At 37.7% G+C, this 22,039-nt stretch overlaps 2 pseudogenes; both read left to right on the top strand.

Annotated features, from left to right (window-relative positions):
* Positions 1 to 7,104: 7,104 nt before the first annotated feature.
* LOC112405284 (uncharacterized) lies at positions 7,105 to 7,198 on the top strand (annotated as a pseudogene).
* A 12,306-nt stretch (positions 7,199 to 19,504) lies between these two features.
* Positions 19,505 to 20,166, top strand: LOC112405223 (40S ribosomal protein S3 pseudogene; annotated as a pseudogene).
* The last annotated feature ends 1,873 nt before the right edge of the window (positions 20,167 to 22,039 follow it).

Below are 22,039 nucleotides of genomic sequence, written 5' to 3'. Positions count from 1 at the left end.
CTTGGCTTTACTTCTGATTTAGGCTTCGTGACATGTGTCAGACTTCTAGGATTCCTGTACTGGTCTTTGAGTTGCTGCATCAGCAACCCCTCAGATTGCTAAGTCTAGATTTCTAAAGTCAGCAGGTGTCTGTACCTGAATTCTTTTTTGTCACTGCTTGACTTGACTAATCTTGGAGTTGGCTGTGCTTTGTGTCCTAGTTTCAGTAAAACTCCATGAGAACAGGGACTGACCACTTTACAGTAACAGTCTAGCAATTTCAGAAATGAGCTATGGAAAGCAGAAGAGGGAGGTTCCAAAGGTATCCTAGAGTGAAAATTTTGGTATAGTCAATAACACCTACACGTTTTCTTAGTCTTTAGTTTAAATATTAGCTGCTGGGTTTACTTAAAGAAAATTGCAACTTCTTTCCTAATTTTCTTCTAGGCTTTATTTTTATATTTTTAAAATTTATTTTTGTCTGTGCTGGTCTTTGTTGCTGCACGTGGGCTTTCTCTAGTTGTGGAGAGCGGGGGCTACTCTTCATTGCGGTGCATGGGCTTCTCATTGCCGTGGCTTCTCTTGTTGCGGAGCCCGGGCTCTAGACACGCGGGCTTCAGTGGTTGTGGCTCGCGGGCTCTAGAGCGAAAGCTCAATAGTTGTGGTGCACAGGCTTGGTTGCTCCACAGCATGTGGGATCTTCCTGGACCAGGGCTTGAACCCGTGTCCCCTGAATTGGCAGGCGGATTCTTAACCATTCTGCCACCAGGGAAGTCCTTCTTCTAGGCTTTAATTTGCAGAACGGAATGACATTCTTGCTTTTCACATTTTTGGGGAAGAATGGAATAGAGTGGTTGAATTAAGAAAAAGAACTAACATTTTGAAGTAACCCAGTGATTTGAAGCTATGTGGCTTTGATTGGAGCCTCATTTAAAAGAGGATGGCTCAGTAAGTAACACAGGCAAATCAAATCAGTGGACATTTTATTAATTTGTCTCTTAAAAAATGAGTCAATCAGTATCATACCTACGGGAATATTCACATAGAATCAGATTCAAATATGATTAATTAAAAGGAATTTCCAAGAGTAGCTCAGCATAATGCCAAATTAAAGAGTGAATGCACCTGAGGAACTAGAAGCACTAAGGGAATTCAGAAAGAAGCTGTGGTTAGTACCAGCAAGAGTCTTGGGGAATGAGACTCAAGGTCAGAGATTAGAATCAAGAAAAGTTGGATAAATTTTACTAGTTCCAAAGAACAATGCTCAAAGAAGACAGAGGCAAAAATTAAGAAAAATCAGAAGATGTATTAAGTTTGTTCTAAGGCTCTGGGGCCTGCTTGCATTGATGACCTGGTGGGAACTACCTAGGGTAGCATATGAGACAGAAAGACCTGGAAGCCACAGAGGGCCAGGAAACTGGGAGAGAGGTGAAAATGTAGCCAGGAAAGGACTCCAGATTGAAAGCTGGCAGGAATTGAATTAGGTAATAATCTGGCAGGACCAGAAGAAGATGGAAATTTTGGTTGGGTATCAATGTTAGTATGTTGAAAAATGTAGGCTGAGGTTTGGGTGAACTCTGGGGTGAATCTTGAAGTAATCATGCAGAATAGACACTGAGCATTCACTCTGAGTGAATTTACTAGTTCTGTTCACACGTGTTTTGTGCATCTGTTGTGTAAGCCACACTAGAGTTGACATTATGGGAAAAAATGGAAGCAAATGAGACATGTCTCTTGTCCTTGTTTTAGTCAGTATGGTCAGGATGTAGCCTGGTACCTCACAGGCACTTACATATTTTTTGACTGTCTTTTTTTGTGTCCTGGTCACAGTTGGGATACTGGAACCAACTCATATGGCACAAGAGCTGTTTGTTAGCATCTCTTCCCAACTCTGTGTGATGACATGTTAGAAGCTTGAAATTGACCATGATGGTAGTATTTTCATCACAGGTGGAATTTTTGGATTAGTGATTATCTAGAGGATATGAATGGCTCTTTATTATTTTTCCTATGAAAAGTGGAAGCATTGTTTTTCTTTCTATTCTTAGAAAGGGTTCCTTTCATAAGTGCATGCAAACTGGGTCGTGGCCCACCACCTCTTAGGTTAGACATTCAGGGTCATTTTATATCTGCAATTTCAGATACACTAATTTGCTAACTTTGAGATTAGAGCAGGAATAACCTCAGTGCTCTGTTAATGCCAATTACCTCTGAAACAGCCAGACTAAAGACAGATAAGAGTCCCCTGATGACTGATTAAAATATGGTATCCTGAAAATTAAATGTCTAGTTTGAGCACAGATGTAGCACAAACATTTGTTATCTGAATTGACTCAGATTGAATGCTAACATTGGGAAAACTCACAAGGAATAATATAATTGTTATACTCCCCCAGTAGGAATAAAAAAGAAAGAACTTCATACTTCTGGGACATGTTAAAGTCAAGAAAATTGGGATTGAAATCTTGTGATGAGCTTTTAAGTCATAAAACTTACTAATAAGAGGGCAGAAGTCAAAATAGTAGAACTAAGGATGTAATTAAAATTTCTGTGATGATACCCCCTTAGTCTAATGTTACCATTTGATTTGTGCTTTTCAAATAGTGTTATTTATAACTCAATTTTCATAAGAGAGCAAAAGAACTTTCTGTGGTGGGCTCATTTTGTTTTGGTCAATGCTTCTGTCTCCTGGTGCCATCTAGAATTTGGATAAGGACCTATTTTTAAGGCATAAAATTGGAAAAGATTTCAAGAGATTAGAAAATGATTGATCTAATGGAATTGATATCAGACTTGGCAGCAGGCTTTAAACATCCAGTTTCTGTTTTAATTAATGAAATATCAACATATGGATAATGTTGAGGAATGGAATAAAGAATCAGGAAAGGAATATTTGAATTGTCACTTGTTTAAGCTATATCATAAATGCTAAAATGTAGGAAATAGCTGTATTCCTCGAAGGTTATAAAAATATCAAATGAATTTATTTTTTAAATTAACATTGTATTTTAAATTATTTATTTGTTTATTTTTATTGAAGTATAGTTGATTTACAATATTTACAGTATTATATTAGTTTCAGGTGTACAACATGATTCAAAATTTTTATAGATTTACTCCATTTAAAGTAACTATAAAATATTGGCTATATTCCCTGTGCTGTACAATATATCCTTGTAGCTTATTTATTTTACACATAGGAGTTTGTACCTGTTAGTTCCTTACCCCTATCTTGCCCCTCCTTCCTACCCTCTCCCCACTGATAACCACTAGTTTGCTCTTTATATCAGGGAGTCTGTTTCAGAGTATAGTTTTCTCCTGTTCATTACCTAGAGGTCAAATCTGTCTCCTTTAGATCACAGGTTTACTTAAATTATAGCCCCAGGTAGTTTTCACCTACAGGTTTTTTTTTTTTTTTCAGGCTCCTCTCACAGTTATTGGACCCTCATTCCAGTCTCAGCTTTAAGCAGTGAGGCTTAGTTTGGTCTATCACTCATGAGGCACTTCTGTTCTTTTATTCACCAGAATCTAAGACAACTGGCTACTTCTGCTAATTTCTACTCCTGAACTCTGAAGCACCACAAATTCTTTAATATATTATATTTATATAATATGCAAAATTTTGTGTATTATATGGAATCATATATATATGAATCTGTAGCACTTAGCTTCTAGCAGAGTGCATGACATTAAGTAGCCACATATTAAATACTTATAAGGTTGAAGTTGATTGACTATATTATGAACTTGGTTACTAAGTTATCATAGTAAAATTTAAAAAATTTTACCAATGAGGTTTTTCCAAATGAGGTTTTCTTTGTTAAGCATTGTAATTCTGTGTTTAGCTAAAATTATACTGAAGCGAGTTTATTTTCATGAAAATAAATGTACTTTTATGTTGGCAATCCAAACTCCATTCTTTGGCTTTAAATGAATCAAAATGATTGTACTAGATTTTCAAGATCTTAAACAAGGTCTGAAAGAATCAACAAAGATACTAAATAGCACACTTACAGGATAAAATTTCCTTTTGGGAAAATAAAATAAAAAATATTCTTTTAAGGAAGTCATCTGATAATTTTACACTAATGTGTTCATAGTTGGTGATCAAACTTGTGGAAATGTTCTGGAAACCTCAAAAATATGGTAAACAACATACTATTTATCTGAAAGTTAAGGGAGGTCATGTCAGAAAAAGAAAATACTTGTGAAGCCATAAGCTTTGCATTGCACATAGAGTTGCTCTTAATGGTCTAATATTAATTTAAAGCAAATTTAATTTAAACTTTGAACATATGTACTGTTATTTAATAAATTTTAGAAAAAATAGATTAAAAGAATTGAAGAAAGGAAGGTAGTGGGAGATAAGGAAGCTCATAATAGCCTTTGACTCTCAAAAATAATTTGTGGTGCATGTTTTTATGTTAAATGAATTAAACAATGGAAACAACATGTTTATATTGATACTATCAGAAAAAGAGCAAGTGCTTCCAATATAATCACAAATACAGAATAGTCAATTAGAAACTCCATATGCTGAGAGTCATGAGAACATCACTGTATTAAAACCAAGTGTGCTATCATATTTGTTTTCTGAGACCGCCATAACAATTAAACACAAATTTGGTGACTTAAAAGGGCAGTTTATTTTCTCACAGTTCTGGAGGCCGGAAGTTGGGCAGGGCTGAACTCCCTTTAGAGCCGCTAGGAGAGATTCTGTTCCTTGCCTCTTTCAGCTTCTAGTGCCTGTTGGCATTCCTTGGGTTGTGGCTGCATCATTTCACATCACCTCCTTCTCTGTGTGTCTCTAAACTCCATCTGTCTCTCTCATAAGAATACTTGTGATGGCACCCAGATAATACAGGATAATCTCCTTTTTCCAAGATTCTTAATTTAGTCACACCTTTTGCCCTATAAAGTAATATTCACTCTTTTGCCATGTAAGGTACTATTCACAGATTCTAGGGATTAGGATGTTGTATTGATTTTCTAGTGCTGCCATTACAAAACACCACAGATTTCGTAACTTAAACAATAAAAGTTTATTGTTTCACAGTCCTGGAGACTAGCAGCCTGAGATCAAGGTGTTGGCAGGTTTGATGTCTCCCAAGGCTCCCTCCTTGGCTTGTAGACTACCCCCTTCTCATTGTATCCTCATGTGTTCTTTCCTCTCTGCACATGTGCCCCTGGTGCCTCTTTGTGTGTCCAAATTTCTTTTTCTTATAAGGACACTAGTCAGTTTGGCTCACCCTAAAGGCCTCATTTTAACTTAATTTCCTCCTTAAAGACCTTTTCTCCACATACAGTCACATTCTGACATACTGGGAGTTAAGGCTTCAACGTGTTAATGTGGGAGGCACAATTCAGCCCATGCCATACATGAACATATATTTTTTGGGCCACCATTCAGCCCATTACAAATATGTAACTTTTGATTGAAATCATAAGGGAAGAAAGCTAAATATAATTTATTTTGCTCCATTCACCAATGCAGACAAATGTAATACATTTATGAGGTAGTCTCATTAATATAGTTAAAATTTCATGGATAAATAACTCTATCAGGAGTTTCTGACAATTAACTAGAAAAATCACTTACACGGAACAGTCATTTCTCAATGAGGCAAGATTAAATGTTAGCATATTGCAAAATCTCACACTGATATTTATTTGGGAATATAAAGAAAGTTTCCCCTTTCATTTATGGATTTATAGATACACTTGTGAAGATTACAATAGAAAAGAATTCTCCCTTGGCTAAAGGAAAACATGTAATTTAAGTTGATGTGTAATTTGTACTATATGCTGCAATTGCTTGAATTCAATGAGAAAATGAAGTAAATTCCAATACACTTTCCTGGGAATCATTCCAGCTCTCAATAATCTGTTGCATTGGATGCCAGGAAGTGGCTGTTCATAGAAAGATGGCCCAAAGTCCACATCTACACACACAAGTAGGTTGCTTTCATAGTAGCATTATCTTTGATTACAAAGAAAGTGAACTAATTTTATTATATATATTTGCAGAGATATATCATGCATGTACCATGTACATGCAACCAGGACACCTAAGAACATAAAAATTACAAATATAAAAAAATCATACCAATATAGCAGAAGGAGTAACACTCCCAAACTCATTCTGTGAGACCACCATCACCCTGATACCAAAACCAGACAAAGATGTCACAAAGACAGAAAACTACAGGCCAATATCACTGATGAACATAGATGCAAAAATCATCAACAAAATACTAGCAAACAGAATCCAACAGCACAGATCCAACAGATCCAATCCAAAAGGATCATATACCATGATCAAGTGGGGTTTATCCCAGGAATGCAGGGATTCTTCAATATATGCAAATCATCAATGTGATACACCATATTAACAAATTGAAGGAGAAAAACCATATGATCATCTCAATAGATGCAGAAAAAGCTTTCGACAAAATTCAACACCAATTTATGATAAAAACCTTCCAGAAAGTATGCATAGAGGGAACTTACCTCAACATAATAAAAGCCATATATGACAAACCCACAGCCAACATCGTCCTCAATGGTGAAAAACTGAAACCATTTTCACTAAGATCAGGAACAAGACAAGGTTGCCCACTCTCACCACTCCTATTCAACATAGTTTTGGAAGTTTTAACCACAGCAGTAAGAGAAGAAAAAGAAATAAAAGGAATCCAAATCAGAAAAGAAGAAGTAAAGCTGTCACTGTTTGCAGATGACATGATACTATACATAGAGAATCCTAAAGACTGTACCAGAAAACTCCTAGTCAATGAATTTGGTAAAGTGGCGCTATGAGATATCATCTCACACCGGTCAGAATGGCCATCATCAAAAAATCCAGAAACAATAAATACTGGAGAGGGTGTGGAGAAAAGGGAAACCTCTTGCTCTGTTGGTGGGAATGTAAATTGATACAACCACTATGTAGAACAGTATGGAGGTTCCTTAAAAAACTAAAAATAGAACTGTCCGGAGCATTTTAAAACCACATATAGTGCCATTGCAGTTTTGTTACTAAATTCAAGATTTTGATACTGAATTCAAGACATTTAAAAATGTCATCTTTTTATGTTTTTATATTGTGTCAATCAATACCAGTTAGTGCTTGCTTTGGCAGCATATATACTAAAAGAGAAGATTAGCGTGACCCTTGTGCAAGGATGGCACACAAATTCGTGAAGCGTTCCATGTTTTTTTAACAATAGCCAGGTCATGGAAGCAACCTAAATGTCCATCAACAGAGGAATGGATAAAGAAGATGTAGTACATATATACAATGGAATATTACTCAGTCATAAAAAGGAATGAAATTGGGTCATTTGTAGAGACATGGATGGACCTAGAGACTGTCATACAGACTGAAGTAAGTCAGAGAAAAACAAATATCATATATTAACACATATATGTGGAATCTGAAAAAATTGGTATAGATGATCTTATTTACAAAGTAGAAACAGAGACACAGATGTAGAGAACAAATCTATGGATACCAAGGGGGAAGGAGGAATGGGATGAACTGGGAGATTGGGATTGACATATATACACTATTGATACTATGTATAAAATGGGTAACTAATGAGAACCTGTGTAGCACAGGGAACTCTACTCAGTGCTCTGTGGTGACCTAAATGAGAAGGAAATCCAAAAAAGAGGCGATATATGTGTATGAATAGCTGATTCACTTTGCTGTACAGTATGAACTAACACAATATTTCAAAGCAACTATACTCCAATTAAAAAAATCAATACCATTTAAAATTTTAACTTGTATGTCTAACATATTGGTTATCTTTTTCAGTTTTGTGCTTGTCAAATTTGAAAAGCACACTTTCCTACTCTTTGCATAGGTCACTGCAAAAAATATTGACCAGAATTAGACCAAGGGTAGTTACCCTGTTAGAGATTTACTTTAGGTAGTACTGCATCATTCATCAATATTATTAACATGCAATTATTTAAACAGTGGCTAATCTGGGTACCATACAGTTAGTTGTATCAGCTCCGGTTTTGAGATAATGTGATTTTATGTTCTGGCCTCTGGTCTGAGGCTAGTACAGAAAGAGGTCTATTTGTGTTATTCTTTCTCAAAATAGAAGACCTGGAACCAAAAAACACAACCACTTTAATGCCACAGCAAATTGTGAAAAGTCTAGTTAGTTTCACAAATCTTTACCTGTGACTTTCTAAAGTCAAATTAGGAAGAAGGCAAGGGCAAATGTAGTACAATTTTAGTTTATAAAAAATGGTTAAAAATTTGAAAAAGCAGGCATATTTTCTCTACCATAATAATTATGGGAAAATCTCTCTAACTAGTAATGTCTCAAAATTTTCTTCTTAAACCATTCAAGAAGATTATTTTTATACCTGCCTTCTGGAGTGATTTATTTTTGAAGGGTGGTAAATTGTATATTTATGTGTTTGTTACCCAAACAATGAACAGTTTCTCCACATTGTGTTTTGCTGCCAAATTAATTTATTTAGTAATAGATAAACTTTCTGTGTCAATTAGGAATCCTGGTTGAAGGATCAGACCCTGACTGGGGAATTTACTGGAATGATACTAGTGGGGAGGGAAATATTCATGAGAAGGGGGCAGGTGGTAGGTAGGTAGGGGTGCTGTCTAAAGAGTCAGGGGCATAGCAAGCTGTCCACAGCCAGAGTGACCAGAAGCAGCCATGAATGACCGCCAGCTGCACCTCTGTCTTCTCACCCTCCTCGGGATGGGATTCAGTGTCTTGAGAGTTGGCTTCTGATTGGCCAAGCTTACATCATGAGCTTTCTCCCAGCTATATCCTGGAGAAGAATCTGTTCCTCTTTTCTTTCATAGTGGGAAACAGAAGCCTGATTGTATTAATTTTCCAGGGCTGCAGTAACAAAATACCACAGACTGCGTGGCTTAAGCAACTGAAATTTATTTTCTTGCAGTTCTAGAGGCTAGAAATCCAACATTGAGGTGTCAGGAGGGTTGGTTCCTTCTGAGGGCTGTGACGGAAGAATCTTTTCCAGGCCTCTTTTCTTGGTTTGTAGATGGCCAGCTTCTCCATGTATCTTCACTTAGTCTCCCCTCTCTATGTGTCTGTGTCTAAATGTTCTCTTACAAAGACAGCATTCATATTGGATTAGGGCTCACTCTAATGATGCTATTTTAATTTATATCTTTAAAGACCCTATCTCCAAATATAGTTACATTCTAAAGTACTAGAAATTAAGACATCAACACATGAATTTGTGTGGGTGTGTGTCGGAGGGGCACAATTCAGCTTATAACACTGGCATTGCTCTTCCATTGACACAGTACAATGTGCAACTTACCCCGAACAAAAACTGGGTTGCTCTTACAAAGAGGGATGGCTTCGGAGCAGCTAAAAAATGGTAAACATCATTCTACGTTTTTTTTTGTGACCATATTTATGGAAATTAATTTTTATTCTTTTAAATTGCAAGAAAATACTATGTACAGAAAACTTGAAAATCTAAAAAAAATCAACCACATACAATATTCAAGGTTGGTAAGGGTACAAGAAAATGAACATGTCCTCTCTGTTGGTGGGAATGCAGGCTTTTATATGCCTTGCTATCATTCTACTTTTATACACTGCTGAAGTGGAGTTGTGTCACTTAAACCTCTCTTCAAGAAAAAATTTGCTATTCAGGTGCAATAAGTGCAGTTAGCAGACAATTTCCTGCTGTTATTTGCTTCAGCTTTCAAGCTATGACTCTGCTCTTTTCGGGCAGCCACCAGCCAATGAGTGAGCATGGCAGGGGGTACTAGGGCCTGGCCATTTCTGTCCAATCCTGACCTCCTCTAATAGGCACTCTTTGCTTCGGAGCTGCCTTTTAGTTTGTCTAAGACTTGGTCAAATCTACATAGTGATCTGAGCTTTGTTTTCTTGCTGTCTTTATTTTTCATAATTCTTTGTTACTCTGTTCATGGGTTTGCAAATCTTTGTGCTTTTCAGTGATGTAAACCTTGTGGTTTTAATGTAATATTTGTTTTCTTTCACTATCTTATCCTTAATGACATCATGGAAATTTTGTTGTATATTTTTCTGAAATCGGTTAAGTTATATTGTTGGCAGTTCACTATCTTCAAGCCTAATTTGGGACTCCTTAAATTAGTGACTCATTTAAGGCCCAGATAGAAAGTAGGGGAGAGAGATAGAGACAGAAAACAGGGAGATGTCTCCCTCTGAGTATTTGTATGGTAGAATATAAAACTGAGGGACTATTGGTGACCGTGGTCTGTGCTATGAACTTACGAGCAGAAGAAGGACTGAAGTTAGAAAGAAGAGTCAAGCAGATAGAGAAAAGTAGACTGAGAGAGGGAGAGTCTGTTCTGGCTCCTTACAGAAGGACTAAAGGACTCTTTGGTCCGGTCAGGGATAGGGCATCCGGTCCCAGCTCCATTTCTGAGTCTAGGCTGATCTTCACTCTGGCTTTGATGCAACCCTCTAGAAGTCTTTTAATGAATTCCCTTGACTTTGCATCTATTAGTTTAAATTGGGTTGCCATGTTTTGCAACTCAGAAAGTTCTCTCTATCACAGAGCGTCAGCACTTTGCATAACAAAATAGGCACTCAGAAAATTTTAGTAAAATCTACGCCTTGTTGCATTTTTTAGGTCTTTCAACTATGTCTTCTTGGTGGTCGCAAAACTTCTTTTATTGTTTGAATTTATACAGTCTGAAGCTATAGATATGTGATAATGCTAAGCGCAGTGTTCTGCAATCTGTTGTCACTTATGAAATATTACTTAGCAAAAATAATAACAGGGATGGGGGAGAGAGACTATTGGACTAAAGGAAAAAATTTCCTCCTCATTAAAGAATCAGATTTTAGGTAAAGAATTTTTGTTTATCTGAAGAGTTCATTTTCCAGTTATTCTTTGGTAGGGCAAGGTTTTAGGTTTACAGTGGGGCAGGGGAACTAGACAGAAACAGCTTCCCTAACTGAGCTCTGAATCTGTACATAGACCAGCAGAGAAATTGTCAATGGAGTTGACAATTGTCAATGGAGTTCAAAGTATCTGAGAAGGAGGGTGGCATTCTTTTATTTGGATGAGGTCCCTAGGTCACCTGAGAACATGGGTTTCTTCATGTAGTCCCAAAATGGGATGTAATATTCCACAGAGAACGCTAGAGGCAAAAATTCAGAGGGATTAAAATTGGTAGACGTGGATGAGTCTGTTCTTACAATGATCTAATGGTCCAAATATACTGAAACCTAGGTCTCTGAGGATAAAAGTGCTTAGTTTGACCTCAGACACCATGAGAGCATCTTCTGTCCTAGGTAGCAATCCAGGGTATCTTTCCTTCCCTAGCCAATATCAGGCTAGATTTCCTCTTCACTAAGAGATGAGCTTTGATTTTCGCCCTACTTTTTCCAGGTGTTTCACACTCATATGCTGATCTGGAGCCTTCATGTTGATCCCTGAGGGCAGGCCTCATCTTCAATATGATTTAGGGGATTGACTGGAAGTCCATGCTCTGACCATAGGTCTTGGAGTCACTTTCCAAGTTCTCTGAGATGGCTCCTCAGCATCTTGGCAGCAACACCTTATCCTTTTTAATCTTGTCACTCTATGCAACAAGGCATAGGGGTCCTGAACTTGTTCTCCTGATCATTTTGTTGCCATTAGGAAATGAGTGATCTCTGCCTTTCTGCCTTTTTTCAGCTGTTGTTTTTAATGATTCCCAACTTCTTCTCTGATCGTGGAACCTGTGAGTGGAAAATGTAAGACTGTGAAGAATAGAAGCTGGTGGTGTTTTCCAAGTGCATGTGCAGGCTGTATTTCATCTATTAATTCATGATGATGGTGCCCACAAGGGCCAGAGGGATCTTCACATCATCTCCAAGCCCTTTTAACAGCTGACGAAAACCAGATCTTATAATTAACAAAGAAGATAGGGTTTTCCATATATAGCCCATGCAGCTCATACCCAGGGCCTGTGAGATTTCTGATGGAATTCTCTCTGAATTATTATTATGAAGCTACATGGTTAATGCTGTCACTTGGACATTGATAGAAAAAAATGTGTGCTTGACTAGACTCTTAAGTGTAATGTCTAAGACAAGATAATTGCAAGCACATCTTACTAATTCTTGATTACTTGTTAATGGAAGAGAACAAGTAGATGGTTTATTTTGGAAAAAAGTGAGTAACACATCATTCTGCAGTGCCAATAGCTCATACAAGCAATGGGAAAGAGTGGTGGACACAGGGCTTTGGAGATCCTTTCCTCTGACTTTCAGTGCCAGTTCTGACCCTTTCTGATGGTGTGACTCAACCCCTCTAAACTGGTAATAGTCTTACCTATCTCATAAGTTTTTTTTGCTAGAATTACATATGATAATACCTATAATTTAAAAATATTTATAGTATTACATTATAAATCCAAATATTTGTAAAAACATCTTGCATATTGTTTGGTGCCTGAAAGAGGGTAATTTATTCATAAAAAGTTCTTGAGCACCTACACTATATACAGGCAGTTTGCTAGTGCAGGGGATGAGAGGACAGATAAGTCACAGTTCTTGCTTCCAGAAGGTTACAGTCTAATCAGAGAGAAAGATATATAAATAGACACTTTTAGTGCAATGTGGTGAGGGCAATCACAGAGAAAGACATAAGGAAGTTAGAAGCACAGATGAGAGACGTGTAACAAGGCTGGAGGTGGAGGTGGGATCAGGGAAGGCTCTGGGAATAAATGCCTGAGCTGATAGTGAGCCAGAAAATAATGAATAAAGATGAGATATATACATTTTCAAGATGATATCACATTCAATATTATATGAGTTTACTTTTTATTTTCTTTAATTCACATTGAATCACCAACATTTTTCATATTTTTGGTCAATTATTGGTGGTTCCAGGACTCAATTTGTTGGTGTTAGGGAAGGAGGAACCAAATTTATGGACCATTGTGGGTTTATAATTGCATATTAAAATTCTTCACATTGGTCTTTAAAAGACCAGCCAAAAGACTAAGAAGAAAAAAATAAGACTAGAAAGACATTAAAAGTGGGAAATATCAGGTGTTATGAAATTAGACTCTGGGAAGTATAAACCAGAGGGAAAATTAAGGCAGTAAATATTACTGGTATGTCCACATACCAGTAATCTTGCTTTCTTGAGGTGGAAGCTGCCTAGCAACAGAGGCACCACTAGGCCCACTCTCCACAACTGGTCAGCCCTTTAAGGCTGGAGTTGTTGAGATCAGGGGCTACAGTTTAGGCCCTCCCTGGTTTAGAGCAGTTTACGGATTATTTATAACTAAGTACTTTAAAGTCCTGGGACACGCAGGACCCAGAAGACTCAAGGCAGAGCTCTGGGAGTTGGTTAATAATATGCAGCTTTGTTGCCAGTTAAATAGATTTTTGTGGACTAACCTTGGAACTTTACCATCTTTATAACTTTTGACAATGGGTAAATTAATTCTAACTACCAACAGGCATTCAGAACACAATCCAGACGTAAGATAGAGTAACTTAACCATGTCTTTTTCAGGCCTTGAGGTAAGTCTATGGAAGTCTGGAGTTTGTACCTAAAATTCATAAATGCCATTTAGTGATTGTTTCTTCATTTTTGTGCTCTGTTGTTAATACATTTCCTGAGTATTGCATCTCTAGAATCCTCTCAATGTCTTTTCAATTAACAATTTGGTTGAATAAAAAATCAAGTAGCATTTATGGGATTAAGTGTATAGGGCATTTTGCTGAGTAGGTTTATAAAATAGCGTTCTGAATTTCAAGATGCTTGCACCATAATATCATTCCAAGAACAAACCAACCCTTGGGCCAGGCCTTCAGGAAATTCAAACATCTGGATTAAAAAATATGTCAGGAACAGTCAATCATCCAGTTTTGTCAACATGATGCCAAAGACCTAGATTATTGAAAAGATTTCCAACCAGATGTTATGTAGTCTGTGGATGTACCTAGAATCAAAACTAAAAACACACACCAAGGAATAACACGCATCAACAGTTTTCCATTTGAGCCCATTGCATACATTTTTGCTTTTTGAGCTGGAACAAGGAGAAAGTTAAGTTCAGAATTTATGCAGATGATGGAGGTTTTTTCCTTACAGTGACCTGGAAGATAGTCATGAAAGAATAACTAAAGAATATTTAAATAGTATGTTGAAAACATACTAGGTGTTAGCAGAAAGCAATATAGAATTTTGGTGGACTCTATGTAGACTGTTTATTTGGGATTGTACAAACTGAGAAACATTTAGTCTTTTACAGGAAACAAATGGAATTTTTTGGTTTTGTTTTAGTTTAAAAAAGCTCTATTTTTGAAATGTTTTAAAATGTATTTATTTTATAATAAAGCAAAAATACTTCTAAGTGCTAACAGCTACCATTTATTGAGCACTTACTAAGTGGCTTGCTCTGTACTAAGTACATTTCCTGAAATAAACTCAGGAAATATGTACTGTTGTTATCCTTCTCTTCCAGATTAGAAAACTGAGGCACTGAGAAGTTCAATAATTACTCAAGACTTCACAACTCTTAGATAGTAGAGTTGGGATTTGAAGTCAGGCAGTTCATCTCCAGAGTCTGCCTTATCCACTCAAGTAGACTGTATTCTAGCAGCCCTGCCCTGGGAATCTGGGGCAAATCTGAAGTAGGTTAACAAGGTCTTCAATAGAACAACAACTGGCAACAACAACAATGGCAATAATAATGGTAAATATATATTGAGGACTTAATATGTTATAGTGATTTTATCTTTATCTCTAATTTTTAATACTCCTCTTACATTAATACATTGTACAGATAAGGACGCTGCAATGTGGAGAGGTTGGGTAATGACCAATATCACCAGGTTCTTACGTGGTGGAGCCAGGAGTGATTCCTGGTCTGGGGTCAGATTATTAAAACACTAGGCTCGTGTCTTCACTCCCTGCAGTTCCTCTGCGATGCAGGTACCCAAGAGATGTTCTGGGTATCTCCTTTGGTCACTCTTCTCAGTCCTCCTACATCCCTTTTAGGCAGCTCTTTCTCTTGGTCCCGTTCATGGTCTAATTCTTAGGAGTGTCTTATTCCATTTCCTTAGGGCTCTGTTCTCAAGAACACTGTGGTTGCGTGGGCTTGGATTTTCCTTCAAGATAGAACTTGATGTTCAGCTATGGGGAGTGTGGTCACTTGACAGCCTCCAGCTGCTAATGCCTACAGGACCCACTTCAGTTTTCCAGATGAAGCTGTGCTCTTCCTGGGCAGTGACTAGCCAGCTACTGAGCACAGAGGTGCTAGGACCCGGCCGTTTCTACCTGATAAAGCGTTGTTCCACTGCTCCTCATTGTGTTGGCAAGACTTAGTCAGATCTGTGTGGTGATCTGATCTTTTCCCCATCCCATCCTGCTTCCTCTCCCTTTTTATTTCTCACAAGCATTAACCCACCCTTTCTCCAGTCACAACACATAAACCTCTTGCACTCCTAACATCATCTCAGTGCCCACTTCCCAAGGGACCCATTGGTACTACAACTGAGTGGGTGATCTATCCAAGGCAGAAGATGAGTTTAAGTGGGGGTAGTGTGCTACCCATCTGTGGTAACACATTATTCACTGACAGGAGGTATCTGTCATTAAGCATAGAGTTGGAAATATGAATGGGAACCTTAGGAGTGTGATAGGGAGAGAGAGAGAGAGAATGAGAGAGAGAACGAGAGACAGAGAATAAACGCATGTGGGTGGTGAGCTCAAAGGAAGACTTTTAGATAGATATTTAGTCTATTCTATTTATCCATAGGTCTGTCATTTAGCCCTTCTTTATTTACTCTTAAGCTATAGTGTTGAAGAACATTGTAATTCATAGGTTGAAATAAGCACAAAAACCCCACCAAAAGCACTAATTTTGGTTTTATTTTATTATCAATCTATAGTCAATTTTCAAGTACTCACAAAGTGCCTAGAACAATACCTGATGCACAGTAGTGAGTTCTCAATAAATATTTATTGAATAAATGAAAGAATGAATAAAAGTTTAAAAAATTCAACACATATACTTTTGAGCCAGTAAAAAGAGTTCTTCAGGATGGCTAATCATGACAGTTGTCAATAGATAGAAAATTTTCAGGCTGAATAAAAGGAAAACTTCATTTTGTATACAAAACCATTTGCCCTAGCCAGACAGTATCCCACAGCATAGTTAACATCTGAAAGCCTGTATAAGGAAGTGGACTTAACTCCCACCCTCTGGGACTTGGATTGTAATAGGACTTCCTGGTCAAATGAAAAGTCAAGTCACTATTGTGGCTGAGAAACCAAGGGATGGCTTATGACGAGGGGAACCCCCAAAACAATCTGAATGTTCATACAATCTAAGAAAAGTAGCAAGTTTTCTATGTATCTGGCTTCAAGTTATATAACTACTTCTTCAAATCAGAGAGCTGCCCAGAAGCCCTTCCTATTCAGAAAATCTGGAGATGCCCCTGCATTCTTCTAAAAAGTGTATATGACCTGAATGGGTTAGAGGTTGTGTTGGCAGATTAGAGAACTCTCAGGGAAGCACCTTGAATTCTCAAAGGGAGGCAGTTATGGGATTGCAATTGAAGGTGGGAAGGGCTATGATTGGCTCACTTGGGAGACTCAGCTGACATTGGATTGAAGTTCTGAGACACAGCTGATACTAATGCTCCTTGTAAATTGTAATTGGTGTAGGAGTACTGCTATGCAAAATTCCTCATATAATCTCACTTTGTTTTAGTGTTTTGTGGTGTAACTTGGTGATGCAGTAGAAGACATAAGTATATCTTATCCTATTTGAGAAAGAATTTGGACAGCAATACAATTTCGTTAAAAATTGGAGCAAATTGCAGTTTGAGGAGGCCAATATAAAATGGTAGAGAGGATAAAAGAAAATGGTGAGGGATTTCCCTGGTGGCGCAGTGGTTAAGAATCCGCCTGCCAAAGCTAGGGGACACAGGTTTGAGCCCTGGTCAGGGAAGATCCCACATGCTGCGGAGCAACTAAGCCCGTGCGCCACAACTACTGAGCCTGCGCTCTAGAGCCCACGAGCCACAACTACTGCAGCCCATGCACCTAGAGCCCACGCACAGCAACGAACACCCAACGCAGCCAAAAATAAATAAATTAAAAATAAGATAGTGGTGAGTAAAATAAATTGGAACAAGTGTGTTTTCATTGTATCAGACTGAAAAATCACTAACGTAATACTAGTTCTCCTTATGCATAATTAAATAAAATGTTCTTATATTAATTTATCAAATTGTAAGATTATTTTATGCAGTTTGAATGACAGTGAAGGGTCTCACTGGTGAGGAAAAATGGAATATTTCAAAAGAAAAAACATTGGATAAAGAATATTAAAAAAGGATATGTGAAAAATAATGAGGGATAGTCAACTATGGCAAATACTTCATTCCGATGTAATACAGCAAAGTTGATTTAAAGGAAATTGATAAGAATAAAATAAATTTAAATCTGAGATGTCAATCTCTAAACACTGTAACTTTTAAGGTAATGCCAACTAAATCATTTGTTACTGATGTCAGAACATTCAGGTATTTGGGGAAAATGTCATTTTAAAAATTATGCTTCTACTACGTACTGGTTATGAATTATTCAGTAAATGTGTGGGGGTGATATTATTTACAGCTCATTTCCTGCCAACTTCTGCTTTTCACTAAATTTTTCTTTTTTAAACTTGAGGCAGCTTCACAATGTAATTGGTAATAGAAGCAGATGGCGCATCTTTGACCCTTCTAGGCAATCAGTTATTTTCAAGATATGGGGACAGACAGTATGCACTAAAATCAGCCCTATCTTTTTTAGCTGTCAAAGAGTAGACTTGGTCATAAAATTTGAGTAAAGAACCTGAGAGAGCTTCTAGTACAATCCTTGTATTTTACAGGTGAGAAAATGCTTGGTTAGAGAGGTAGTAAATTGATCAGCTCAAGGTCATGTAGGAAGTAAATAGGACCAGATCTCAGCCACTTGACTTAGTGTTAGAGTTTCCTTGCCCCCACTTCTAGTATCAAGGCTGTCTTTTCTATTTGGGGAGATTAGAATATTTATATATTATATAAAATTATAAAACATTTTAAGCATCCTGAAAATTAGCAAAAATAATATAACTCTGGAGTACTTTCTCGCTCAGTTCTGTCAAAACTTAAAACACTGCCATATTTTCATCAGCTTTTAAAAAATATAGCTTGATAGCCTTTGTCTTCTTTTATAGATCAGAACAGCTACATTCAATTTACACTGAAATGATAGCCATGGACTGTTTTGGTAACTTTAAAAATCAATTACGTAAACACTCTCAATTCCCTAAAAATAATAAATAATGAAAATGAAATATTATTACCGATATTAGTAATAAGTAGACATCATTGTTATGCTTACTGTACGACAGGCACTTATTTACATGTATTGTATTATTTTATATAAAGTCACATTTTGTTATTCTCTGAGGGTTCAACTCATTTTCTTCTAGACAAAATTATCTATCTTTTGTTATTATTCTTTCTGGCTGAAATAGTAATGTGTTACATAGGCCTGTTTTTTCTGTTGGGCCAAAAGGCCGCTAATAGCCTAAGCAGTTTATTTGTATGGGAAAAAAACAAGTGCTTTATTTTTGGGGTGATGCCACCTCCTGTTGAGCTCTTCAACTGCAGGAGCAGAATTGGTGCTAGATTTCTGTGTCTACTAGTCCCCTTAGTTGGCCATTCTTGTTTAGGGCCAACCCATACACTTTATGGTGGTGACTCTGATGGCCAGAAAGAGCACTCTCAAGGCTGGTGAGAAGTATTGTGAAAACATTTGAACCTGCTTTTGGATGGGTTTATTGAAATTATGTTTGAATATTGATTACACCCAATGATATTCTGAAAATTCACATCAAAGAGAACGAGGAAAGCATGCTGTGAATGAAGGCCGGGCAGAGGAGAAGCTGGGAACCCATCCAGATTTTTCTCACAGAAATCAAGCCTTCCTTGAAACAGATCCTGAATCAAAATGTTTGGTTGTCAAAGCACATTCCTCCTGAGAATGAGATGGACTGAGAGCTAAAGCGACTGAGATGAAAGAAGTGTAATGTAAGGTAACAAAAAGTCTTGTCTGCCTCCAATAATTTCTACATCTTCTCCCTCCTGAAGTTTCCCCCACAGAGTACAATAAAGATGGTGACTTTGTCATCCTCACCCACCATGTCCATCACCTTATATTTCACCCATCTTATACTTCTCACCTTTCCCCAAATCAGGTAAAGACTTTCACACTTCCTGTCATTTATTCATGCCACTTATTTCCTGGCCTGAATTTCCTTTCTTTCCTTTACCTGGAAAACTTCTACTACAGTCAAGTTTCAGGAACGCAACTCAGGAATAGGGTAGTTAAATAGAGATAAAACTACATATTTAGACTACTCTAATTTGGATCTCAAAAGTCTAAACTCAAAAAAGTGTCTCCTACATAGTATGAACTCAAGATGTGTTAGTAGTTTTTCCTTATGGCAGCACACGGCGGCAAGATGGTGGTGCAAATTTCCAAGGAGAGGAAGTTTGTCACCGATAATATCTTCAAAGCTGAACTGAATGGGTTTCTCACTCAGGAGCTGGCTGAAGATGGATACTATGGAGTTCTGAGTTACACCAGCCATGACAGAAATCTGACTGCTGTGGTTCAGAAAAGATCTAGCTTCCCTGAGGGCAGTGTAGAGCCTTATACTGAAAAGGTGGCCACAAGAGGTCTGTGTGCTATTGCCCAGGCAGAGTCTCTGTATTACAGATTCCTAGGAGGACTTGCTGTGTGGAGGAGGGCCTGCTGTGGTATGCTGCCGTTCGTCATGGAATGTGGGGCTAAAGCCTGCATAGTCATGGTACTGGGAAACTCTGAGGATATAGCACTAAATCCATGAAGTTTGTGGATGGCCTGATGATCTGGGACTCTGTTAACCACTATGTTGACACTGCCATGCGCCACGTGCTACACAGTCAGGGTGTGCTGGGCATCAAAGTGAAGGTCATGCTGCCTTGGGACCCAAGTGGTAAGATTGGCCTTAAGAAGCCCCTTCCTGACCTCGTGAGCATTGTGGAACCCCCAAATGAGATAACACCCACCACTCCCATCTCTGAAGAGAAGGGTGGGAAGCTGGAGCTACTTACCATGCCCCAGCCAGTACTCCTAGCATAATAGGGTGTCCTTGGCAGCTGGATCTGGATGTTACTCTGTAAAGACCTTTAATAAAATAAAATATTTTTTAAAGACCTGTGGACTGACTAGACTGTACACTCAGTGTTCAGACTGAGGGTCATGTTGCTCCATGGGAGCGTTACTTTTTTTTTTTTTTTGCATCAGCTTTTATTTTTTTATTTTATTTTATTTTTTTAACATCTTTATTGGAGTATAATTGCTTTACAATGGCATGGGAGCATTACTTGATTGATTCTTAGAGCTGTCTGGCTCACAATGTTTCTTTGCTTTCCCTGAAATCCTCTTGGTTTCAATTGTATCTGTGAGGCAAGGGCCAGAACAGGAGGACCCAAGCAGAGGTAACCAGAGAAGTATCCTGTTGAGGGGTAAATCTGGTGATGGTGTAAGCTGATTGCTAACAGGAAAGCACCTTGATTAACTCATCTGTAGTTCAGGGTTGTAGGTTTAGAAGAGGGATATGTTTAAGATGATTTTCTGTATTGCACATAGAAAATGAATACAGCAACCATTTTGTTTGGGGGTTATTCAGAAAAAGAGAAATATTAGTAGAATGAAGGAAGTAGATAATGTTTTTTATGTTTAAGAGTCTTGATAATTTTTGTTGGACTATGAGGTCTCCTTCCGCAATATTTTGTCTGCAGTTAGGTCCCTGTGTACAGTTTCATCCAAAAGCTTTAGAGATGCCATGAGCAGCACTTTACCTGAAGTGAGACTCATTGACCTGTGGATCACAGATTATATGTTTACCAGGCTCTGGTATACTTAGCTAGGCCTGGGCGCACTTGGTTGTGTCCTACTCTTACCTCAGGGTGTAGATCATGGCCCTTTTCTGTCTAGCCATGAGCCAAAGGTCCTGCTTCTACAGACTGGCACTGGAAATTGAGATACTCCTGCCTTCTCTGACGTGGAATGCTCCTGTCCTGTACCATAGTTCAGTGGTGAAGGACATGGGCCCTGGAGTCAGATATACTTGGGTGAGATTCTAGTTCCTTTATATCTAAGCTTAGTGAAGGTTTTCAACATCTCATTTGTAAATTAGAGCTAACAGTAAATTCCCGTATTGTGAGCATTAAATAATAATATAGAAACCACTCAATATGGTGCACAAGGAAGTGATTAATACTTCTTTGACTTCTAAGATTCCCAATAGCCAATGTCCAAAGCCAGCTGAACATTGGCTGTTGGGATGCCCTACTAGGATTCTGGTTATTGACCTTTACATGTCAGACCTACTGTTGAGTAAGCAGTTCTCCTTGCAGTCTATCTTCCTTTTGTTTCTCTGTTCTCCTCTAGCAAGATCCTAACAAGGAAGGGATGGGAGGAGCACAGAAGCATCTCTCTGTCTCATAATTTGTCTTGGTTTTGGCCTTGGTAAGACAAAAGACATTGATTATTTTAGAACGCAGTAATTAAGTAGGTAGGGTACAGACTGCCAATAATATCAAGAAAGCAATTCATTAAGCAGAGTAGGTGCTGTTGGTTAATAAACTGGCTTTAAACAAAAATTTGCCATGAGTGAGCCAAAATCTTGTATAATTTGTCTAAAGATAAGGGGGAGTTGACCTCATTTCTCAAGTGTTTCCAGATATTATCCATAAATGAGCATAAAATAAATATTCTTGAAAATGAATCTAGGATTTTTTTTAAAAAATAAACTGTGATCCTTAAAATGATGCTCAAATCTTGAGGAAATAGCACTTGTGTTTAGCATATTTCATTGTCTCGCTCCAGTGATGGGGTAAAATGACCATAAATTTTACAGTCAGACAGGCATGGTGTTTAATTCTGCTCTGGTATTAACTTATTATCACTGAACCTTTGTTTTCTCTTAGGTGAAATAGCTTTAGTTTTC

Source organism: Neophocaena asiaeorientalis, unplaced genomic scaffold (genome assembly GCF_003031525.2).
Source record: "Neophocaena asiaeorientalis asiaeorientalis breed wild unplaced genomic scaffold, Neophocaena_asiaeorientalis_V1.1 scaffold171, whole genome shotgun sequence".
Lineage (NCBI taxonomy): Eukaryota > Metazoa > Chordata > Mammalia > Artiodactyla > Phocoenidae > Neophocaena > Neophocaena asiaeorientalis.
This window is presented reverse-complemented; position numbering and strand designations above follow the sequence as displayed.